This window comes from Canis aureus, chromosome 12 (assembly GCF_053574225.1).
Source record: "Canis aureus isolate CA01 chromosome 12, VMU_Caureus_v.1.0, whole genome shotgun sequence".
Taxonomy (NCBI): Eukaryota; Metazoa; Chordata; class Mammalia; order Carnivora; family Canidae; genus Canis; species Canis aureus.
In genome coordinates this window covers 63208802-63228352 of record NC_135622.1, presented here as the reverse complement: position 1 = coordinate 63228352, position 19551 = coordinate 63208802, and positions in this window count along the sequence as shown.

The following is a 19551-nucleotide window of genomic DNA, read 5'->3' as shown; positions in this document are numbered from 1 at the left end:
TTTTCAGTTACATTTTTTATTTTTTATATATTTTTATTGGAGTTCGGTTTGCCAACATCTAGTATAACACCCAGTGCTCATCCCATCAAGTGCCCCCCTCAGTGCCCATCACCCAGTCACCCCATCGCCCTGCCTACCTCCCCTTCCACTACCCCTTGTTCATTTCCCAGAGTTAGGAGGCTCTCATGTTCCATCTCCCTCTCTGACTTTTCCCATTCAGTTCCCCTCCTTCCCCTATAATCCCTCTACTATTTTCTATAGTCCCTGTATGAGTGAAACCATATGATTGCCCTTCTCTAATCAACTTACTTTACTCAGCATAAACTAATAAAACTTACCCAAATATGATTAAAAACATCTACCCAAGGGCACCTGGGGGGGACTCCGTGGTTGAGCATCTGACTTCGGCTCACGTGGTGACCCCAGGGTCCCGGGATTGAGTCCCACATCGGGCTCCCCGCAGAGAGCCTGCTTCTCCCTCTGCCTGTGTCTCTGCCTTTCTCTATGTGTCTCTTATGAATAAATACATTTTATAAAGAAGTCGACTGAAACCACAAAGCATAGGCAAAACCCAACAGTCCATGAGGGGTGGCATTCCCTCTGAAACCAGGGAGAAGACAAGGCGGCTCACTGCGCCAGCGTTTCCCCGACCCCACAGCAAAATAAGAAAAAGGGGGAGAGGATCTATCTATCTATCTATCTATCTATCTATCTATCTATCTATCATCTGTCAAAGGTAAAGTTGACACAATTCAAACATGCCTATCTGAAAAAAAAGAAAAGATTCTGAAAATACGCAAATTTATAAAATTCCATTAACACAAGTATAAAAAGCAATAGTTTCCCTACATGCCAGCATTAACGGGGCAAACATGAAAAAAGAATCCTATTCATAACAGTAAAACGGAGTATCTAGAAATCAACCTTACAAAAACTGTCAGGCTCCGATGATTAAAGCCACAGGCCAACGAGGTGCCGTAAGAATGGATTTGAACCAGTGAGTGAAGCTAGCGCACTCCGTGTCGGAGGATCGATGTTAAGCCGATGTGCGCCCTCGCCGAACTAATACATGAATTTGATGCAACTCATGCAAAATTCCAATAGAATTATTTATGTAGGATTGATTATCAGGGCCACCTAGAATAACAAAAAGCAAGAAAAGGCATGGAAATTTTTTTAACAGAATAGTAACCTGGATGCCCACGGGACCCCTCACGTGGAAAGATGGCTGCAATAAACACAGGGGTGAGGCCCGAGGGGCTAGAATGGGGAGACCCCGAGGTGCGCCCACCCCGTCTGGGCCGTCAGCACACGAGAGCCCGGCGCCCGGACTGGAGGGGCGGCCGCAGGGATGGGGATCCCAGCCTGCCTGGCCGCCCGGCCGCGCCTGCTTCCACCCGCGCGGCTCCGGGACCCCGAGCAGCGTACCCGACTCCTCTGTGCTCTCATTTCTTCATCAGTGAAATGAGGATGTGATGCTCCGTGAGGACTCAGGGAGGTAATACGTGTAAAGCCCTCACGGGGTCCTGGCACACGCTAAGTTCTGACATGACTTCACTAACTAGGTGGTGGCGCGGCCCGGGCTCCTTGGGTGTGGCGCGGGATTCCCGACCTCGAGGCTCTGGGCCCCACGCCGGTGCAGAAAGGACTCAAAAGTAAGATCTTTTAAAGAAAAAGAATTTATTAAGGAAATTTATTAGGAAAGTTAGTTAATGGGGGGGGAGGGCTGTGAATGAGACCCAGCCACGTTCACACCACACACCCACGGAAGGGGCAGATGGGACACAGAGTTAAGTTAGGAAATATAGTTGTGAAGTCACTCGAGTGTAGACAGATCTATGGTCTTCGGGGAGTAAACCGTTTCTAACCTGAGAGAGAGAAAGGGGCGGCGGGGGGGAGGAGAGAGGGAGAGACGGAAGGTGTAGGACCATAAATGCCCACCTCGGGACACAAGCCCTCGACGGCGAGGAGCTCGGTGCGAGCTCGAGACAAACGGGAGGATAAAGCATCTACACAGGTGCATCTACACATCTACACCTTTCAACTTAAGGCGAAAAGAAACAGGTGAGAGCACAATCGTTTCTGGCAGGAGTTCCTACGCTCTCCATCCTATGCGACCCTTCAGAGAACAAAAACAGGACAACTACAATGTCTGCAATAAATGTCATTTCCTTTTTACATTAAAAAGTATTTTCTAAGGGACAGAGTCTCCTCATTAGAGCTACAGAACCCACACGAATACCAGAGAATGCATCGTCTCTAGTCCCGCGGGAGGATCCGCCTGAACACAAGCACCGCCGTGTCCTGCCGGGATCGCCATCTCGCCTTTGCACACGGCTGCCACTTCACCAGAGTGGGGGGGACATGCTGGGGGGCTGAGCCTCACTGTGGGGCCTGGGGGGTCTGAGCCTCACCCTGGGGGGGCTGGGGGGCTGAGCCTCACTCTGGGGGGGCATATGCTGGGGGGCTGAGCCTCACTGTGGAGCTGGGGGGCTGAGCCTCACCCTGGGGGGCTGGGGGGCTGAGTCTCAATGTGAGGGGTGCTGAGGGGCTGAGCCTCACTGTGGGGGGCCTGGGGGGCTGAGCCTCACCCTGGGGGTGCTGAGGGGCTGAGCCTCAATGTGAGGGGGGCTGGGGGGCTGAACCTCAATGTGAGGGGGGCTGGGGGGCTGAGCCTCACCCTGGGGGTGCTGAGGGGCTGAGCCTCACTGTAGGGGGCTGGGGGGCTGAACCTCACTGTGGGGCCTGGGGGTCTGAGACTCACTGTGAGGGAGCCTGAGGAGCTGAGCCTCACTCTGGGGGGGGGCACATGCTGGGAGGCTGAGCCTCATTTGGGGGGCTGGGAGGCTGAGCCTCACTGTGGGGGGGCCTGAGGGGCTGAGCCTCACTCTGGGGGGGGCACGTGCTGGGAGGCTGAGCCTCACTTGGGGGGCTGGGGGGCTGAGCCTCACTGTGGGGGGGGCCTGAGGGGCTGAGCCTCACTCTGGGGGGGCACATGCTGGGGGGCTGAGCCTCACTGTGGAGCTGGGGGGCTGAGCCTCACCCTGGGGGGCTGGGGGGCTGAGTCTCAATGTGAGGGGTGCTGAGGGGCTGACCCTCACTGTGGGGGGCCTGGGGGGCTGAGCCTCACTCTGGGGGGGCACATGCTGGGGGGCTGAGCCTCACTTGGGGGGCTGGGGGGCTGAGCCTCACTGTGGGGGGGGCCTGAGGGGCTGAGCCTCACTCTGGGGGGGGCACATGCTGGGGGGCTGAGCCTCACTTGGGGAGCTGGGGGGCTGAGCCTCACTGTGGGGGGGGCCTGAGGAGCTGAGCCTCACTCTGTGGGGGGCACATGCTGGGGGGCTGAGCCTCACTTGGGGGCCTGGGGGGCTGAGCCTCACTGTGGGGGGGCCTGAGCGGCTGAGCCTCACTCTGGGGGGGGCACATGCTGGGGGGCTGAGCCTCACTTGGGGGGCTGGGGGGCTGAGCCTCACTGTGGGGGGGGCCTGAGGGGCTGAGCCTCACTCTGGGGGGGGGCACATGCTGGGGGGCTGAGCCTCACTTGGGGGGCTGGGGGACTGAGCCTCACTGTGGGGGGGCCTGAGGGGCTGAGCCTCACTCTGGGGGGGGACACATGCTGGGGGGCTGAGCCTCACTTGGGGGGCTGGGGGGCTGAGCCTCACTGTGGGGGGGTCCTGAGGGGCTGAGCCTCACCGTGGAGGGGGCTGGGGGGCTGAGCCGCACTGTGCAGGGCTGAGCCTCACAGGGTGGGGGGCTGCTGGGGGTCCGAGCCTCGCTGGGGTGCTGCCGGGTGGGAAGCCCCGTCCCTGCGGGCGGCCAGCTGACTGCAATCGCCTGCAGGAATTATGAGGCACTAAAACTCTGACACCACCTTCCTTAGGAAGAATTGCGACAAGAAGGAGAAATGGCACAACATGAATCCAGTCTCTCCAGCGCGACGGCCGGACCTTGACAGTTGATCTAGAGCCGCGGTGATTTATCCCGAGACGCCGACCCCAAAGTCAAGTGTGCACCCAGACGATCCAGACGGTGCCGTCAGACCAGGGGCTCGGGGGAGCCGCGCCCTTGACAGGACGTGAAGGGGTTTGCAAACCACCAGACAGGAGCCACCGCCCAGCGTCTCCTCCGCGAAACCGAGCCGTGGGAGCGGTTTGCTTCTAGTGCCTTCCGTGCGCACCCCCAGGCCCGCCCTTCCCCGCCTCCCTCATCCTCTGGCCACGGCTCCTGCAGACATGAGGTTGGAGCAGCGATAACCCCGTAGCAGGTGCCTCCCCAAGTGTCTCAGCACAACACCCTAAGGCAAACGGTGCTGTGCACCCCGAAACCAAACTCCCCAGGACCCGCTTGCCACAGGTGGCCCCATGTCCAGCACCGCCCTGCCAGGCTCCGGAGCCCAGGAAGCAGAGGGCTGGGGACGCGCTCAGAGCCCTGGGTCCGGGGGTGGCAGAAAGAAGCCCCCATGCCCACCAGCCCCACGGTGGGGTGCACCCCCACCTGCCCACAGACACCCTGCCTCCTCCCTCTGCCTCCCGCCAAACCCCTGCTCTGGACTCCCCATGTCGGGGCCGGTGTCTGCAGGGTGACAGCGACCAGAGGCAGAGGGGCGCTCGGGGATGACCGGTGCCCTCACCCCCACCCTCACGGGGCCAGGCGCAGGGTGCTGTCCCACCACCAAAGAGAGGCACCGTGTGGACTCCAGGGGGGCAGCAGGAGGGGGCAGGGAGGGCGGGTGCGACAAGAAGACTGAGCTTCCCTTGCCCCTCCGCCCCCCGAACACGCAGGCTTGGCCACATTTGTGCACCTGTGAAGCTCTCCGCGTGCGGGATCTGCCGCTGCTCGTTCCCAGTGCTCCCGCGGACCTCTCCGGGCGGGGGTTGTTGGGGTCAGAGAGGGCAGGTGTGCAGGTGAGGCGGGCGTGCAGGTGAGGCGGGCCTGCAGGTCAGAGGGCGGACATGAGGTAGGGCAGAGGTCACACAGGTGCGGGGCCCCCAGCGTGGATCAGAGGGCGAGGGCGTGCAGGTGGGGAGAGGCAGGTCACCGAGCGAGGTCGCGCAGGTCGGGGCCGCGTAGGTCGGGCACCCCGAATCACAGGAGCGGGGCATAGGAACGGGCAAAGGGGAAAGGAGGGCCCTCGGGTTTCCAGGCGACCAGACGCATGAGGAGCTGGATGGGCTGGAGACGCGCTGCGGGGAGGTCACAACGCTATTTGCCTCGAGACGTGACTCTTCTCATTTGGCTGGAGCAGCCGGCTCGGGACAGGACACGGATGGGCGGTTACCAGCGGCGGAGAGGACATCAGGGCGCGCGTCCCCAGCTGCTGGCCTGCCTGGGAGCTATTGGCAGCAGGCGGACTCCCGGCGTGGAGGACGAGTGAGGGTCCGAGGTCCACGGGCGCGCGGGTGGGCACTGCCGGGGGCGCAGGGCACCGGGCTCCGCGGCCGAGCAGGGGGCGCCGGGGGGGCCGGCGGCCTCACCTCATCCTCGCGGGGAAAGCCCTCCTGCTGGAAGGCCATCGACAGGGTTCCAAAGGCCCGCCGCCCGGGTGGGGACCTGCGGGGACACGGGCCTCGCGAGCACCCGGACGGAGGCCCGGGCAGACAGCTGCGGGGGTTCGAGGGACCTGGCGACAGACGCCGCCCGTCACAAGCAGAACGGGGCTCTGGGGCCTGACATCTGCCGCCGCGCCCGTGATGCCCCCCGCGGGGCCCCGCGCCGCGCAGCACACGTGAAACACGCGCTTTGCAGAACGGTTTTATTCGGGTTTCTCCGCGGAGCACACACTGTTTCTCAGCTTCTGCAATTTCTTCCGTCTCTGGGAAGGCAAAAATCATCCCTCTGCAGAATTGGTTTTTGATTTGCTGCTGTTTACCTGACAGGGAGCATTTCCCAGGAAGAAATAGCGCTCTGCTCGGGGCCCGGCATCGGCCTCTCTCCTAAATTCCAAACCATCTGCTCGCCTGGGCCCCGTGGAGACCATCCGGAGAGCAGACATCACTCCAGCCCGGAACGAGTCCCCCGGCAGCTCAGACAGCGCCTGGAGAAACCGGGGGGTGGGGGGGCTGCTGCCCGGGGGCGGCGGGACAGACGTCAGCCGGGTGCGGGGGCCGCGGAGGCCTCTCAGAGGGCTCTCGGAGGAGGCGGCACCCCGTGGGTTCCAGGGCCCCAGCAGGCCTGCAGCCGGTGGTCGAGGGCAGCTGCGTCCGTCCCTGGGAGCCACCTCGGGCTGCCCCCACCCCTCCAGGGCCTGCGGGTCCCGGCCCCCAGGGAAGAAGCCGAGCGCTCAGGGGGCCCCAGGACGATGCCTCCACGAGCCGCGCCAGATGAGCTCGGGATGGGGCGTCCGGGGCACAGTGGTCAGCGGGCCCTCCGCCCGCCAGAGGCCAAAGGTCTGGGCCGTGGGCATGCGGGGGGCCAGGGGCCCGGTCTGCAGAGTCGGGACCCTCCCTCTCCGTCCACGGGGCAGCTCACCGAGAGGCCCCCGGGGACGGGGCTGCATCTCTGAACTGTCAACAGCACAAGCACAGATTCGTTTTGTGCGTGATGTTATTTATTTTGGATGGCGTAAAGAGGTTTAATAAATCATACATATTTATTCGCTAACAAATCAGATTTATTACAAAAATAAAATACCGTGAAATCAGAAGAAAGCCACCCGGTGTGTGCTGGTCCGGGTGGCCTCTGCGGGCACCTCCCCTGTGCACACGTGGCCCCAGGGTGAGCAGGGCCAGGCCTGCGGGTTCACGTTCTGGCTGGGGACGGAGGCGCTGGACACAGATGAGTGGACGGGACAGGGTCACCGTACCTCAGAGGATAAGAGCCATGGAAAAAGCAGGAAGAACTGGTGAGGTCAGAGACTCACAGGTCCCTACGGGTTTCTGTCGCCGCCCTAACGAAGTGCCACCAACGGAGCAGCGTGGCCACGGAACACGTTAGCCTGGAACGCGGGTCAGAAACGTGGCCCAGGCTCCAGACCCCCACAGGGCCCGTGGGTGGGGCTGGGCCCGAGGGCTGTCTCCCTGGCCGCCGCTCCCAGCCCCCAGGGGTCGTCACCATCGCCCAGCCCGAGGCCCCTTCCCTTTCTCCCCATCAAAGCCAGCAGGTCAGGGTGAGCCCTGTGTCGTAGGGCATCTCTGACTCACCCTCCTGCCCCCTTCCCTCTTCCAAGAAACGCGATGACCTCCTGTCTGCCCTCGGCCGAGCCCTTGAGCCACACATGGGTCAGTGTGAGAAGTGGGGCACGGCGTCTCGGGGTCCTGCATGTGCCCTCCGTGTGCCCTCTGCGTACCTCAGCGTGCCTGCACGAGCCCTCCGGGAGCCCTCCGTGTGCCTCCGTGTGCCTCCGTGTGCCCTCCACGTGCCCTCTGTGAATCCTCCGTAAGTCCGCCATGTGCCTCCACGTGCCTCCATATGCCCTCCACGTGCCCTCGTGAGCCCTCTGCATTCCTTCCACGTACCCTCCACATGCCTCCACGCACCCTCCACGCACCCTCCACACACCTTCCGCATGCCCTCCACATGTCCTCCACGTGCCTCCATGCACCCTCTGCGTGCCCTCCGCGTGCCCTCCACGTGCCTGCACGTGCCCTCCATGTGCCCTCTATGCACCCTCCACATGCCCTCCGCATGCCCTCCGCGTGCCCTCTGTGAGCCCTCCACATGCCCTCCATGTGTCTCCGTGTGCCCTCCACATGCCTCCACGTGCCCTCCATGCACCCTCCACGCACCCTCCGCGTGCCCTCCATGCACCCTCCACGTGCCCTCTGCGTGCCCTCCACATGCCTTCCGCAGCAGCCACCCTCCTCGGGCTTGGGGAAGGGCTCCTGCAGGCCCCGTGCTGCCTGGACTAGGACGTGGCGCTGAGACAGAGCAGCGATGTGCAAACTGGGAGGGTGTCCCCGGCGGAGGGGCAGCGAGTGCCCGGCCCCCGGGGCAGGAGGAGCCAGGCCTGGCCCAGGGGTCCCACCGGCCAGCAAGCTGGGCACCCCGGGGGGGCTGGGGCAGTGTGGGGTGGGCCCCGTGTGGGGGCCCCCCCGCTGTGTGGAAAGGGCAGTCGGAACCATTAAAAATTTTAAGCACGAGAGTGACATGATCTGATTTATATTTTTTAAAGATCACTCTGTTATTTGACATTTGAAATGATATTTGAGATGTGTCTTGAGAGTACAGGTAGGATTTAGACAGATGAGGGGGTGAGACGTGTGCTCCAGGTAGAGAGCTGGGCTGCTGGGCTGCAGGCGGACACACGTGGAGACAAGAGAGTGTGTGTGTGATGGAAGGGCAGCGGGGAGGAGGGGAGGGCAGGTCAGGGAGGACGGAGACCCGGAGAGGAGGGGAGGGCAGGGCGGGGAGGACGGAGGACCCCAGGGAGGAGGGGAGGGCAGGGCGGAGAGGATGGGAACCCCAGGGAGGAGAGGAGGGCAGGTCAGGGAGGACGGGGGACCCGGAGAGGAGGGGAGGGCAGGGCGGAGAGGACAGGAACCCCAGGGAGGAGGGGAGGGCAGGTCAGGGAGGATGGAGACCCCAGGGAGGAGGGGAGGGCGGGGCGTGGAGGGCCAGAGACCCTCGGAAGGGGTCTTGGGAGCAGCGCAGGACCCCTGGTCAGGCCCAGGGCGCAGCCGGGCGTCCCCTGCTCCTTAACAAGTGGTCGAGAGCCGGAGGCGCCCAGCGGCAGCTTCCTTCCAGCATCCTTAGATGCCGTTAAAGAATCAATCCTCCGGGGCAGCCCCCGTGGCGCAGCGGTTTAGCGCCGCCTGCAGCCCAGGGCGTGATCCTGGAGACCTGGGATCGAGTCCCACATCGGGCTCCCTGCGTGGAGCCTGCTTCTCCCTCTGCCTCTCTCTGTGTGTCTCTATGAATAAATAAATAAAATTTAAAAAAAAAAAAAAGAATCAATCCTCCGAATAGGGCTGTGTGTGGCAGGTCAGACCCAGAGCCGTGGCGACCAGCCCACCTGGGCACACCTGCTCAGGGCTGGCCCACCCTAGCCCGTGGGGTCCCTGCCTAAGCACAGGAGTCCGTGGTCACTCGTGCTCTTGGAAACCCTGCAGGAACCAAGCCCTTGGCTCCCCCACTTGTCTGCTTTCCTTGGTTCCAGCACAGGCTCCCCCACCTCAGGACAGCAGGGGCCTGCAGGGCAGCAGCCAGCGCTCAGGGCGGAGGGGGTCCTGCCGGCTGGTGGGGGCTGCACCTTGGCTGCGGCGGGGACCCCAGGACGGGAGGCCCCTGAGTCGGTGGGAGACAGCGCCGCTCGCCCAGGTCCCACCTCTGCGGGAACCAAAGTGTGCGCCCCGCCCGGGGTGGAACCCTGTATCCCGGACGCAACCAGGAAAACGGGAAACAAACGAGAGCACGGCCTCTGCGTCCTTAAGTCCTGCCCTCGGAGCGCCCTTAGTACTGACTTCACGCGCGGCCCTCCGATCCCCCAGAATCACAGCCAACGGGCCCCGTGACCCCCACCTCATTTGGGGAGAAACCCCCCGCTGTGACCCACAGGCCTGTGCACGCTCCTCAGGGCCGCTCAAGCCTTGGGTTACACGAGCCTCGGATCCAGTGAACCTCCCGGGAGGCTCTGCTCCTGCCTGGCTGGCCAGGTCCGCACAGGGTTTGTCAGGGAGGGAGGAGGGGAAATGACTGTCGGGGGAGCCAGTCTTAGCGGACAGAGGAAGTCTGGCGTCCTGTCCTCCAGATACACAGGCCACACCAGAGCCCCCGAGGCCAGGTCCTGGGCCGGGACGTGGGGCCCTCGCCCTGCCGGCCACGCGGGCAGCTCCAACGGGCCTCCTGCCCGGGAAGCGGGGCGGCTCGCTGTCCCCTGGGCGCCTGGCCCCTTGTCCTGGGCTCTGAAGGAGCGTCCGGAGCAGACACTGTGCTTCTGGTTCCAACCCCGCTCATCCACGACCCCGCGTGGCAGCCGTCCGTCCTCCATGCCACCCGCAGCAGGCACCAGGCGGGCTAGGGTGGGAGCACCCGGCCTGCCGCAGGGAGGAGGTGGGAGGGCCCAGAGCCGATGAGCACACGCCTGGGCCTGAGTCGGAAGGGAAGCGCGCAGCTGCCAGGAAGGAAAAGCGGGAAGCAAACAGCGGGCGGGGTCCGTGGGCCGGGACACGTCACTCGTGAGCGGGGCAGAGGCAGCAGGTGCAGAAGCCTGCAGGACGCAGCCGAGCTCTCAGCCCCGAAGCTGTCGCGGGGACCCGCGGGGTCAGGATCCGGGCAGACACTCGAGGAACGGAGGCGGGGGCGGGGGGACGTCTGTGCACCCGCGTTCGTACCAGCGTTGGTCCGAGAGCAAATGGTGGAAGCGACTGAAGCGCCCGTTAGGGACGTAAAGGAAATGTGGTCCATCGCACAGGGGAGGACGGCTCGGCCCTAGACGGAAGGAGATCCTGGCCCCCGCCACCGGCATGCACCCTCAGGACAGGACGCCAAGTGACCAAGCCATTCCCAGAACGACAAGCGCTGCTAACGCGGCTCACACCAGGTCCCCGGGGCCGTGGGACTCAGAGAGACGCAGAGGGGACGGCGGTGCAGGGGGCTGGGGACAGAGGTCGGGGAGTTCGGGGTCATGGGGACGGGGTTCCCTTCCGCAGGACGAAGTGTCGGGGGCGACCGCCCAGCCCTGGGGACAGGCCTGGGCCACGGAGCGTCCTGCGAAGAGGAAAAGGAAAGGCGGGCCAGCTCTTCCCCAGACATCGGGCTCGTGCTCCCGGGCCCTGGCTGCACGGTGCGCCCGACACACAACCACCGCAGGACGGAGGCCGCCCCTTGGTCACCGAGTCCCCCCGTTTCCTCCCGCACAAAGGTGGGGGGAACCCCAACCCCCCTTGGGCCGAAGGGAGACGCGCACCAAGCCCCCGCCGCCTGCCCTCACAGTAGAGGAGAGCGAGGGGTCCCGGTGATGCCCCTGTGGCCCCGGCTGCCGTGTGGACCCCGACATGGGGCCGCAGGCCTATGGGGACCACAGCCGCCGCCTCGGAGCCATGCACGGAGCAGCCCACGGGTGCACGGCCCCCTCATCCACTCGCCGTCCGGGACCGTCACCGAGGCAGGTGTGAAGGGCCCCCTGTTCGTGGCACTTTTTAAAAAAAGGAATCTGACTGAGGAAGATGCGCAAACGGCCGGGAGGCACGTGAGGGGTCCTCGCTGTCCCCAGCCTGCAGAGAGATGCAAATCGCAGCCACACCCACGGGGACAGCTTTCTCGCAGACCGAGGGAAATAACAAGCTTGTTGAGGGTGTGCGACGCCCGGACCCGCGCACGCCCTGGAGGGAACAGAAGCGGCGCGGCCACTGCAGGACACACTGCGGCAGGTGTGCCTGTGCGACTGCGTGTGTCCCCAGCAGACGTGCCCTCACACGTCCACGCAAGAGCTTGCACGCCAGTGTGGGTGGCCGCACCATCCACGGCACCCCCCGCGTGGGGACGACTCAAACATTAGCATCCAGGGGCGAAGTGCTCAACCAGACCTGCTGTGTGTGCCCAGCGCAGTTGTATTTGGTAACAAAACAGGACCAGGTGCCAATACGTGTTACAACACGGATGATCCGTGAACACGTGATGCTGAGGAAACGAGGCCCGTCACACAAGGAGGCCACTCGGTGGCTTCATTTATATAAAATGTCAAAAAAAAAAAAAAAAAAGAGAGAGAGAGAGAGAGAGGCAACTATTTAGAGACCAAAAGTAGATTCACCCTGAATTGCCAGGGGCTGGGTCAGGCTGGGGAGTGAGCGTAAAAGGTGAGCGGTTGCTTTTCAGGGTGACGACAGCGTCCCAAAATGAGATGGTGGGGCTGGTGGGACAGTTCTGCGAACACACTAACATTCACTGATGTGGACACCTGGAACAGGTGAGTTTTCCGACGTGCAAGCTGTGTCTCGGGAAAGCCATTTTTAAAGGCGACCTTAAGCGGGGGCTCCGGAGCCTGCCCGCTGGGCGCAGCCCCCCTCGCATAAGCACGGCACACCTGTGCGCCCCTCCCGTCGCATGACAGCCTACGGGGTGGCGGCAAAAAACAGAAGAGCAAAACACACAAAACCAAAGTCGTGAAACCCACATATTTCCTGAGATCATCAAGAGCTTCTGGAGAGAGCGCCGAGCTCTGCGGAGTCCTCAGGTCCCAGCTTCCTTCCTCACCGACGATTTTCTTTCCTTCTCGGCTGCCGTGTGGATCGTGTGTTTTGTGGGAGGAGAGAAATAAGCGAGAGCCCAGGGTCCCGGGGGGCTCAGCGGTTGAGCATCTGGCTTCGGCCCAGGGCGTGACCTCGGGGTCCCGGGATCGAGTCCCCATCGTGCTCCCTGCAGGGAGGCTGCTTCTCCCTCGGCCTGGGTCTCTGCCTCTCTCTGTGTGTCTCATGGATACATAAATAAAGTCTTTAAAAAAAAAAAAAAAGGAAGTTAGAGCCCAAATCGTGCCATTGGTCGACAGGAGGGAGGGAAACGATGAGGCCTGGCCTCCTCCCGAGTCAGGGCCCGGCCCCGGCAGGCCATGCATCTCCATGTGCTGCGCTGTCACTGAGACGGAACAGAAGAAAAGGTGGCAAATTGGTGCTTCCAGAGGCAGGTGGCCCCGATCACAGACACGGCGCAGCGCTCAGTGGTGACTACGCTCGCTAGGGGCTCCTCCGGCCCCGTGAGCCCGAGCTGGTCCTCGCCCCCGCATCCCCGGGCTCACATGCTCACGGAAGCACACACGCGCACCCATGTCCACATACCAGCATACACACACACCCATGCCCACACCAGCACACACGCACGCCCACGCACACACCAGCACACACGTGCACCCATGTCCACACACCAGCACACACGCACGCCCATGCACACACCAGCACACACACACCCATGCACACTAGCACATGAGTGTGCACAGCAACACACCAGCATATATGCATTCCATGTACACTAGCACACAAGTGTGCAAGGAGCATACCAACACCCATGTGCACATGCACACATACTAATGTGCACATACCCCCCCACAAACCCATGCACACATACCAACACATGAGTGCATAGGAACACACCAGTACACACGGATGCCCATGCACACATTAGCACACAAGTGTGCAAAGAACACACCAGCACACAGGCATACCAGCACACACGCACACCCACACACCAGCACCCACATGCCCATGCACACACACGCCAGTGTGCACACACTAGCCCACTGCACACTTGATTTCCCTGCTGGTGGCCAGTGGCCGCGGGTGGGACTTTGTAGCCCATCAGGGAGCAGAGACAGACGACCGCCGTGGGGTTAACGGGCCAGGCCCCTCCCCTCGCTGCTGAGGCGGGACCACGCGAACCGGCTGCCTCCCACCCGGGACTCACGAGCCCTGCCCACAGGGCACATTGCTGGGCCAACGCGAAGGGAGGCCGCAGCCCTCTGCATCAGGCCGCGCCTGGAGCCGTCGGAGCTCGTCAGGAGCCCATCTTCAGGTCCCAAAACAGAAAATGGTCCACATGGAGGGAAGCTTGTATAAAGGGCCCCGCACGAGAGCGGAATCATACACCAAGTTCTGTCCAGTGAGGAGCGTGGGCTCCGGAGCCCGGAGACCTGGATTCAGAGGTTAACCCCACCCTTGCCGACCATGTGGCGTGGCTCTCCTCAGGCAAGCCCCCGTTACTCGCCCCGCTTCTCTCCCTCGACCCTAACAGTGTCAGGGAAGTACCCAGTTGTGGACTCGCCGAGATAAGTGACTAAATTGGGTACAACTCGTGCAGTCTCCAGGACAACTCCTATCACACTGAGGTGCCCAGCGCACATCCCTCCGCGTCCTTTGCAACAACGTGCAGCTGGCTGGAGAATGAAACCCTAAAGGAACAAGGGGTCTGTCCCCACAGGAGAGCCGCTGTGGGGTCCCGTCTGCTCCCACGTCCCCGGGGGCCCTCCGTCCCCAGCCTCTCACGACACAGGACTCAAGTCCCCACGGACAGGGACACAGGAGAGACCGGAGCAGGCAGGAGGCCAGGCTGGGCGTCCGCGGCGGCGGGTCCGGCCAGGGAACAGCCAGGCTGCATTTAGAAAAAAGTGGCAGACATAGTAGAAAACGGGGAAAAAAAACGTTTCATTTTATTTTAGATTTTATATTTTCAAAATGTGCCAAGGAAATGAAAGAAGAAAAGAGAGAAGAGGAAAAGGTTCACACTGAGAAATAATTAGATGGGGGCGCCTGGGTGGCTCCGTCAGTTGAGCATCCGACTCTTGATTTCAGCTCAGGTCGTGATCTCAGGGTCGTGAGGTCGAGCCCTGCGTCGGGTTCCATGCTGGGCGTGAGGCCTGCTTAGGGTCCTCCCTCTCCCTCCGTCCCTACCCCCCACCCTCTCTAAAAAAGAAAGAAAGAAAGAAACGAGGAAAGAAGGAAGGAAGGAAAGAGAGAGAGGGAAAGAAAGAAAGAAAGAATTAGAGAATTGGATGAAATAAACGTTATGGCATAGAGAAGGCCGAGGTCTTGAGGGGACATCAGAAAACAGACCAGACGGTGACGTCCGAGGGCGCTGCTCTGGCGGCCTCGGAGCTGAGCGGCCGTGGGAGGAGCAGGTGCGGAGCCGGCGAGGGCAGAAGGGGCAGCGGTGGGGAGACCCCGGGAGAACAGGGGCCGGGCAGAGCCCGGGTCCGTGAGCTCGCCGTGCCTGGGGCCGGGGCCGCGAAGGCAGGTCGCGCAGCCTCGCAGGCGGTGGAGCCCGGGCCGGAACCCCTCTGCCCCCCAGGGCTGTGCAGCGCGTGCTGGAAAGGGAAACGCGTCTGTCCACCCTGCTTCCCCCGTGAACAGAGGCCGCTGTGGGGAACGGCGCACGCCCAGGCCGCACGCCCAGCACGGCCTGGGCTCGTTCACTCATTCATTCATTCATTCATTCATTCATTCATTCATTCATTCAGATGTACCTGGACACTTCTCTGGGAGTCACTTAGCTGGACAGGGTGGGACAGGGTGACCAGGCTACTCGCCCTGTGCCCAGAGCTTACCTGGGGAAGGCGGAGTCAGGCTGCCACGTGGAAATCCGGGCACTACCGCACTAGGGCATGGCCGTGGGCAACTGTGCAAACCTGTCTCCACCGAAGACGGGGACGGTAGGGACCCCTTGGGACTATGCGAGGGGTAGAAGAGATCGGGTCCGGGAAGGGCTCCCAGCAGGGGCAGGCAGGTCGAGAGTGTCACCAACGCACCTGTCATCCTCGTGGACGTGTGACGGTGAAGACGGGGAAGCTTCCCCGGTATCTCTCCTCTGACCTCTGACCTATGTCCCTGCTTCTCACTTGCGCTCCCCCAGGCCCGGGGCTTCGTCACCTATTTATACCGCGTGGCCTTACGCCCAGGGCGCTCGCTCAGCAGCCGTGTCCTCAGTGAATCGAGGCCCCACAGAGACAGGTGGACACACACACCGTGAAGCTCCGGTGCGTGGATCTGAGCCATCGCCGCCCCACGGGGACCTCGGCATCACCCCCCGGCGTCCTCTGAGCCCTGGCCCTGACCTCTGTGCTCGGAGAGGGCAGGCGTCAGCAGCCTGGTTAGATCTCCACTCCGTTTCCATCTGGAAGCATGTCCTCCGTTCTGCTGATTTATGTCGCCCAGCTCTGTCAAGTCGCCCGTGACCTTGGTCGCAGGGACTCAATCTCTCAAAGGCTGACTTGGATTTATCGTGAGAAACGTCCCTGCCTAGGAATTGCCTTACCGCCCTGCGCAGGAAGGTCAACGTCCCCACGTCCCCGTCCCACACCGGCGCCTCTGTGCCACGGGCCGAGCCAGCGGGGTCCTCTGAAACCCAGCATCCCGGGGTGCAGAGCGTGAGTGGGACCAGCCCCCCTCGCTACTGAGAAACCTCGGGTCCCTCCAGGGGCGTCATCACCTGCCACAGGAGGCCAGAGGGTGACCAGGAGTAACCCGGGTGAGCCTCCTGGCGGGACCCCACGAGCACCTGCTGCCAGAGGATGCGGGGGCCCCTTCCCGGGGTACAGACCTCCCTGGAGCCGGGACCTCGTGTCCCTGGATCTCTAAGCCAGACGGACAGGAGCAGGGGCCGCCGGCGGGCATCTGGAGCTGGATGCGCTGGGACGCTCACATCTTCTCCATTTTCTCTGCAAATACCGCAGATGATGGCGAATCCCCGCAGCAGCCGTGCTCCTGCCCCCTCCTCCCGCGGCCGTCGGGGCCGCCCTCGCCTCAGAGCAGAGCTGAGCGCCCCGTTACCACCACCGGGACTGGGACGTGGGGTGGCTCCAATGCCGGCCGGCACCCCGTGAGCCTGGGCCCCGGGCACCCCCGACCGTCTGTCATGCGGTGGTGCAGCTGCGGGATGGAGGGAGGCGGCCAGCCAGGGAGCAGGTGCGGGTTCTGTGGTTCCAGCTCCGAGCGCGCGGGGCAGGGCCGCCCCGGAGATGCTAATGAGGAGGACCATGGGGAGGACTATGGGGAGGATCACGGGAAGGATCACAGGGAGCATCATGGGGAGCATCACAGGGAGGACTATGGGGAGCATCACGGGGAGGATCACGGGGAGGACTATGAGGAGGCTTACAGGGAGCATCACGGAGAGGATCACAGGGAGGACTACGGGGAGGATCACAGGGACGACTATGGGGATCATCATGGGGAGGACTACAGGGATCATCACAGGGAGGACTATGGGGAGGAACACAGGGAGCATCACAGAGATCATCACAGGGGGGTCCAGAGGAGCCGGTGGCCAGGATGTGGGAGTCCCTCCCTGAGTCCCGCTCCAGGGCGGGCAAGGCCGGCGTCACCCCAGCGCTGCGGCCCCACATGGGCTTTAACATCCGGCTTCCTCCACTGGGCTCTTCCAGGGTTCGATACCGCCTCCTGGATTTTTGCAGACTCGGTGCGTGTCCTTCCCTCCTGTCCCAACAGTGGCCGCGCCCCCTCTCGCGGGACCCTCGTGCAGCACCCGCACCTGGGGTGGAGGCCACGGAGGGAGATGCAGGCTTCACGGAACCTGGGTACCCCCTCTGTGCCGCCCCAGGCGGGCACGTGACCCACCGGCACAGGCACCTGCAGCTGGTACACACAGGGGTCCCGAAAACGGCTCTTCTTCCTCACACCGGGTTTGGCCCCCATGCCCAGGGCTGCTGGGGGGTGTCTGACTGCCAGTGCCCCCTGCTCCCGGCCTCCCAGCCCTGCTTGTCCCCCCACGACGCCAGCCTGGCCTTTGGGGCAACCTCAGAGGACACCTTCCCAGGCAGCGGCCCCACGACCTCCTCCCCCCACGGCCCGGGTCGCGGCAAGGGCCCGGCGCCCTGGTCCACACAGAATCCTGTCCGAGCAACCTGCAAACGTGATTTTTCCCGACCGGGCCCCGCTGTCAACCCTCCCCACGCTCTAGCTCACCCACTTGTTCATGTTTTTAATGCAACAGAAGTAGGCCCAGTTACGCTTTATAAGATCCGAGTAACCGCTGGGGCCCGAGCCACCCGGTGGCAGCCATGGGAGGGTGAGAAGCCGGACCCGGGGCGCCAGTCGCAGCCCCCGCTGTGTTGTTTCCAGGGGTTTCCAGGGGTGGCCAGTGGCCCGCAGCGACTCACCTTAGAGCGTCTGAAGGCCCCGCGCGCAGGGGGGGCTTGAACGAGTGGATGAGAACGGGGTGCACGGCGCTTTCAATGATTAATAATTGAGTGGCCCTCAAGTACTAGGAAAAACTCTTGTTCTCTTGAGTAACCTAATTCCTACTGTTTACTTACTTAGCAAACCTTTAAATATTTTAAATTTCAATAAAAGTAATGAGCACACACGCTTAACATAGAAAATAGTAGAAGGGAGAATGGGGGAGAGGGGAAGGGGAGGGCGGAGGGGAAAGAGAGACCCCGGCCCTGGCCCGCCCCCCTGCTCTGGCTCTGGCGGCAGCTCCCCCCAGCACCCCCCACCTCCAGAACGGTAGTGCGGCCCCCGCGCAGGTGAAGCCGCGACGGCCCGCGCGCAGCCCTGTCTGACCTCGGCGGTGGCCGGTGGCCTGTGGCTTCCCCGCGCCACGGAGGGCGGCATCCTCGTGCCCCCGCTGCTCCCTCGCCGCCGCCTCCGACGCTGACAGCGACGCTTCACCTTGTTAAGGTTGGTACCGCCACCTTCTATTTTTACTCATAATTGAGTCTCCTGTGCTTTGTCTACAGTCTAGAAAGTTGAAAACCAATTAACCTGAATTAGTTAGCATAGCTCATCGCTGTACCGGATAAGCCCCACGTAAAACGGGGTAATCACCATCTTTGTTTCCTGGGTCCGTGCAAGTGGAGGTAGACGGTCCATGAACAGACCCTGGGGCCCCAGGTGGCTCTCGGGGCCGCTGCCATCCTGACCATGTGACCTGCTCAGCCCTCCCGGTCCAGCCGGGGGGCCGGGGGGATGCGGAGGGGCCCGTGCAGGTGCGCTCACTCCCCTGGTCACCTGGACGCCCCGAGCGGCCGGCGCTGGGGGGCTGCTGTGGTGGGCAGCTCCGCCCGGGCCCCCCGGCTCTCTGGCATCAGACCCCCATACCGTGGACCCTATGGCTTCCTCGTTCTTGGTGTGCTCCCCATTCCCCACCCCCAGTACCTCCAGAAGAAAGGACTTAGCTTAGTCAACGCTGGTCGACAGCTGGCTGCACGAGGTGACCGGTGGCGCGGGCAGGGTGGGCACAGGGGGCCCCGGCCCGGGCAGGGGGATGGCACTCTCTGCACTCCCGCACTTACCTCCTGCACTAGTGTTTTCCCCGATTGGAAAGGTAAGGAAGGGGCCTTGGGACCCCGCTGAACCTACAAATGCCTGGTGGGGGGGCTCTGGTTCCTGAGAGTCTGACGACCGCATCGCCGCTGCCCGCCAGGACACTGGCGCACTCTGCTTTTCAAGACCGAGTGCTTAATTTTAACGTCTTTGTAGCCGAATCATTTTTTTTTTGTTTGTTTCATTAAATAATTCTTCAGTGTCTCTGCACCTGGTGTCGTGCGTCTCTCGGCAGAGACAGCGCCGGGTTCCACCTGCACGGGCCTCCTCCCGCCCCGCCGCCCGCGTTCCCGCTTCCCCTTTGGAGATTTCCGCTCACTGGACATCGATTCTCTGTGTTGATGCAGTTCTTTCGCTTTTCTTTTATAGTGTCTCTCATTTGCTCTACTTTCTAGAAATTTTCCCCAACTTTATCCTTTTTTATTGACTTTTCTTTTTAATTTCGGCAAGCACACGTCAGGTTTCCAGGAGCCGTCTGGAGGCACAAGTGTTCCCTTCTTACAGCGCACCGTTCACGTCTCGTGACTGTGTCGTACCCAGACCTCTTGAGGTACTTACTGGGGTTTTTAAGTCTTTTCCTAAATTGTCTGTGTTTCTTCATATGTCATTTGTGTCCTGCTTATTTATTTTGGGTTTTCTTAGACGCTTCCATTTAAGAGCGAGACTCAATAGCCCAGAGGTCTGTGGGCTGTCAATGGGCAAATGCTGCGTTAGGGGGTGAGCGGAGGCCCAATCACACAGCCGCCCGGGACCCCCCAGGGCAGCCGGGTCAGGAGCGGCGCCCAGCCCGGCCCCCGCAGCACCCACACCCGCAGGCTCCGCCCGGCAGCGCACCCCCTCCACCCGC